The sequence below is a fragment of the Myxine glutinosa genome, chromosome 14 (genome assembly GCF_964187855.1).
Source record: "Myxine glutinosa chromosome 14, kmMyxGlut1.1, whole genome shotgun sequence".
In the NCBI taxonomy this organism is placed as follows: Eukaryota; Metazoa; Chordata; class Myxini; order Myxiniformes; family Myxinidae; genus Myxine; species Myxine glutinosa.
In genome coordinates, this window is record NC_136274.1 from 38509514 (window position 1) to 38515459 (window position 5946).

Below are 5946 nucleotides of genomic sequence, written 5' to 3' on the forward strand. Positions count from 1 at the left end.
TGAACCTCGCACGAGTCACGCTAGTCTGATACGCCCGAGCGGTTTGCGTGTCACGTGACTCGTGCCGTTAATGATTATGAACCCAATTGAGCGGTTTTATTGCGTACAATGTGAGGCCAATGGTGGGAAAAGACGTGAACGGCCAAATGGAAGCAAAGAACACAGGTTTATTTATAAATGTACAATGGTCAAGGCAAGGAAGAGACACAGGGTAGAAACTTAACGTCCTTAACTTGGTTACCCAGACAAGGGCCCTCTCACTCACGCGGGGAAAGGAAGGAAGAAGGAGGACGCACTCAAAGCGCGGCCGTTGGTGCCGTTCGCCCCGGTCAGCTCGCTGGGCGTGTCCCTTGAGATGTTCGCGGCACGTGCAGGGAGCCCAGGCAGGGAGACAATTGGAGTCTCGGGCCCCGGGAGAGACCGTTCTGTGAAAGCGCTTAATACAGGGGCAGAGAGCAGGGGCAGAACGCAGACTACAGAGGAGAGTTTGTGCTTCCGACCACAGAGCGCAGACAGACAGAGAGCTGGGAGTTTGGCCACAGAGAGAGAGTTCATGCTTCAGAGTCCTGGGCTAGAGAGCGAGTTCGGGGATCCGGACCGGGTTTTATAGCCCCTCCCAGAGTCCCACCCGAATGTTCCAAGCACCTCCCCTGGCTGCCGTCGCTGGCCACTCCCCTTTAGCTCCCATTGGCTGCTTGCCGCTTACTGGCCACTCCCCTTTAGCTCCTCCCTCAGGCCTCCCAGACTTGTTCCAGGCCCTAGCACATGGCATTACAGCCCAATGAGGCCTACACTTGTTCGGAAGGCCTACACTTGTTCGGAAGGCCAATGAGGCCTACACTCCATCCCCATCCTTTGGTCGGCTCAGCGCACTCCCACTCATCGTCCCAACACACCTGGACACAACAACGCACAAAATCGCACCTCCTGTCTGCGAACCCTGGCCAAATCACCTGGATTCATACCCGCCGTACAAAACAACATCAAGCTCACCCTGTTCAATACCCGGTCCCTCAACAACAAATGCCTCATCCTGAACGACTACATCCTGGAAAATAAACTGGACTTTCTCTGTCTCACTGAGACCTGGCAACAACCACTGGACTACTACACGCTCAACCTCACCACACCCAATGGATATTCTTACATCAATAAACCACGCTCGGAGGGCCGAGGTGGTGGAATTGCCGTTATTCACCGACAAGACATCAAGACCAACCTCATCTCCATCTCATCTGCTCCATCATTTGAACACCTGGCTTTTAAACTCTCTGGTCACACACAGTCAGTCATGGCTGTTGTCTACCGCCCTCCCAAACCACACCCATCATTCCTGTCTGACTTCTCCTACTTTCTGACCCAGCTATGTTCCCTCTCCCCCTCAATCCTCCTCCTTGGTGATTTCAATATCCACATGGACTCCACTGACTCCACGCTAACCACTGACTTCACTGATTTACTCACCTGCTTTAACCTCACTCAACATGTCAACTTTCCTACCCATAACCGTGGTCACATTTTGGACCTTGTCTGCTCTACTGGACTAATTTTGCACCATCTCTCTGGCTCCGACCTCACTCTCTCTGACCACCTAGCCATCACTCTGACCATCAACATCCCCACCCCAGCACCAAGGCATTATCGCACTATCAACTTCCGTAAGCTAAACGCTCTTTCACCTACCTCATTCTCATCGACCCTCTCTGAAAAAATGTCCACTTCTCCCTTCGTTGACCTCCACACCCCTTCTGACCTCACTGACTACTACAACCACACTCACTCCTCCTGCCTTGACCAACTTGCGCCTATAAAAACCAAAACAGTTTCTTTCACCCATTCTGCTCCCTGGTTTACCCCTGAACTCCGCCTGATGAAAACTCGTGCTCGCCAACTTGAAAGACTCCGCAATAAAACAGGTCTCACAGTTCACTCCCAGGCCTACAAGGACCACATACAACACTATAAAGATGCCCTCTCCCGTGCCCGCTCCGCCTACTACTCTCAAATTATCCACTCTGGCTCCGGAAACCCAAAAGCACTCTTCTCTACAATAAACAAACTCCTCAGCCCCCTGAACACCACCACCCAGTCATTCACAATAGACAACTGCATCTCCTTCCTTTCATTCTTCCAACGCAAAATTGAAAACATCTACAACAGCTTGACCACCGCCGCACCCGCTCCCCCTCAAACCACCTGCCCCCCCTTATCCTGCCATCCCCTGTCTCAATTCTCCCCAGTCTCCCCTACTGACCTCTCTGAACTCCTCATCGGAATGAAAACTGCCACCTGCACTCTTGACCTCATCCCCTCCAGCTTTGTCAAGGCCTCCCTTCCTGCTCTCTCTCCACTTATCATTGCAACAATAAACTCCTCCCTGTCTACAGGCATCGTCCCACCATCCCTCAAAATTGCTGCTGTTACCACCATTCTGAAAAAACCTGGACTAAACCCTGACACCCTAAATAACTTCAGACCCATCTCCAACCTACCCTTTCTGTCAAAGGTTTTGGAACGCGCTGTAGCCACTCAACTCAAACATCACCTCTCTGCCAATAACCTGTATGAAACATTCCAATCCGGATTCCGCTCCAACCACAGTACTGAAACTGCTCTCCTCAAAATCACCAACGACCATCTCCTCTCCTCTGACGCTGGCAACCTCAACATTCTCATCCTCCTCGACCTCAGCGCCGCCTTTGACACCATCGATCACACCATCCTCCTCACCCGACTTGAAACCACCTTTAACATTACCGGCACTGCCCTCTCTTGGATTAAATCATACCTCTCTGACAGACGTCAGTTCATCTCCATCAATAACTGCAAATCCCCCACTGCTCCCCTCCCCCAAGGTGTCCCCCAAGGTTCAGTTCTTGGCCCCCTCCTCTTCATCCTTTACCTGTCCCCCCTCGGTCACTTAATCCGCCGTCATGGTCTCCAATTCCACTGCTTCGCTGATGACATCCAGCTTTTCATCTCCACCAAGTCCATCTCCACTGCCACCCACTCTATCCTGACAAACTGCATCACTGAAATAAAATCCTGGCTTCAAATCAACTTCCTCAAACTTAACTGTGATAAATCTGAAATAATCATCATTGGCCCAAAAACGCTCACCAAGTCCACCCATAACTTTGCCCTCAACATCGACGGTTTCCCAGTATCCACCTCCCCTCACATCCGGAATCTTGGCATCATCTTTGACCAAACCCTCTCCTTCGACAAATACACTAAACAGATCACAAAGACAGCCTTCTTTCACCTGAAAAACATCGCCCGTCTCCGTCCATCCCTCTCCTCCGTGGCTGCAGAAACCCTCATCCACGCCTTCATCACTTCCCGTCTGGACTACTGCAATAGCCTCCTTTATGGTTCACCCTCAACAATCACCAATAAACTCCAATACATTCAGAACTCCGCTGCCCGTCTACTCACCCATTCCCGGACCCGTGACCACATCACCCCCTTCCTTTACAAGCTTCACTGGCTCCCCATCTCCCAGAGAATCCAGTACAAAATCCTCCTCTTGACCTACAAAGCCCTCCATAACCTGGCCCCATCCTACCTGGCTGACCTCCTCTCCAGACACACTCCCACCCGCAACCTCCGCTCTGCTGGTACCAACCTCCTGACCCCCCCCCCCCCCCCCCATCTGGACCAAATTTAGATCCTGGGGGGACAGGGCCTTCTCCATCGCTGCTCCCACCCTCTGGAACTCGCTACCTCACACCATCAGAGACTCCTCCTCACTCACCACATTCAAAACATCACTCAAGACCCACCTGTTCAACACTGCATTCAACATTTAACCCACAGCATCTAACCCCTGACTATCTCCTCTCCTTCTCCCTCCTTTGTGCTTTGAATATTTCCCTATTGATTCTTCTTTTTTTGCAATTGTTTTTATGTTTTGCTATGCATTATGTTTTGCACTCTGTCAAAGCGTCTTTGGGCTTCCTGAAAAGCGCTATATAAAATAAATGCATTATTATTATTATTATTATTACTAGGGCATGCCCGTACTATATATATATCTAAAATTATATCCCCCCCCTCTATTTACATGAAATGGTTTGGTCCATTCGCAAAGCCAAAGCGAACGGCTTGCGAGTACGGTGACAATCCCCCCCCTCTATTTACATGAAATGGTTTGGTCCAAAGCGAACGGCTTGCGAGTACGGTGACAACCCCCCCCCCCCCCCCCCCCCTCTATTTACATGAAATGGTTTGGTCCAAAGCGAACGGCTTGCGGAGTTTGGTAAAGAAATCGCCATAGCTCGGTAACTACTTCTCCGATTAATATGAAACCTTGAAAAGGCACATCCTCGGGTTCCCAGCAATATACCTGGCAAGTTTCAAGTATATCGGACCCGTGGTTGTCGAGAAACAGCGGTCACAGACACACAGACACACAGACACACACACACACACACAGACACACACACATACACACAGAGATTACTGGAATTATAGATAGACTAGGACGTGCCCGTACGTGGGTGCCCGTTCGGAAAAACATTCCAAACCGCGTGGCAGTAACGACCACAGAACCCCCCCCTCTATTTACATGAAATGGTTTGGTCCATTCGCAAAGCCAAAGCGAACGACCACAGAACCCCCCCCCCCCCCCCCCCCTCTATTTACATGAATGGTTTGGTCCATTCGCAAAGCCAAAGCGAACGGCGAACGGCTAAATCGCCATAGCTCGGTAACTACTTCTCCGATTAATATGAAACCTTGAAAAGGCACATCCTCAGGTCCCCAGCAATATACCTGGCAAGTTTCAAGTATATCGGACCCGTGGTTGTCGAGAAACAGCAGTCACAGACATACAGACATACACACAGACATACACACAGACATACACACAGACATACAGAGATTACTGGAATTATAGATAGATTACACTGACTGGCCTGCATCAACGCATACTAACACAGGAAAGGAGACTATACTTAACATTGAATAAGAAATAACTGAACTAAGCGAGGCTACATGTTGTGGTGCAACTAAGAGGGGGATTACCTTTATTCCAAAACCGCAACAATATATACAGTCATGTGAAAAAGTATGTACACCCCGTGTAAAGTTTTGACTTTTTCAACATATTTCAACATACAGCTATTTGATCTTCATTTCAACAATATTGATAGATAAAGGTGATATAATATAACAAATATCATGAAACATTTACATTTTGTAGTCCATTGTATAATTTAAATAAACAAAAATGCAAATTTCGCATGTGAAAAAGGTAAGTACACCCCTACATTTATCACTACTTCAAATACCTAAAATTAGAATTTCAGGTGCACCAGCTCAGGCGCAAATGATTAGAACATTGTCAGAGAGGATCTTGGAGGAACCTATCTTATTTAAACCTCAGACATTTAGTTTGGTTTGCTCTTTGTTGTTGAAGTGTGCAGCGTCACCATGCCTAGATCAAAAGAGCTCTCTGAGGCCTTCAGAAAGAAGGTTATAGATGCCTTCGAGTCTGGGAAGGGATTTAAAAAGATCTCCAAACAATTTGAATCAATCATTCGACTGTCGGAAGATCATCTACAAGTGGAGAAGATTCCAAACAACTGCCAACTTGTTCAGGACAGGCCGCCCCAGCAAGTTCAGCCCGAGAGCAGACCGCAAGATGCTGAAAGAAGTCTCGAAGAACCCCAGAAAGTCATCAGGGGACCTACAGGTAGCTTTTGCCACTGTTGATGTCAAAGTGCACGAGTCTACCATTAGAAAGAGGCTGCACAACTTAGATCTACATGGGAGGTGTGCCAGGAGGAAGCCTTTACTTTCCAGAAAGAACATCAGGGTAAGACTAAAGTTTGCCAATGTACACCTAAGCAAAAACCAGCACCTCTGGAACAATGTGCTCTGGACAGATGAGTCAAAGGTAGAGCTATTTGGCCACAGTACCAGAAGGCGAAAACCAAAGAC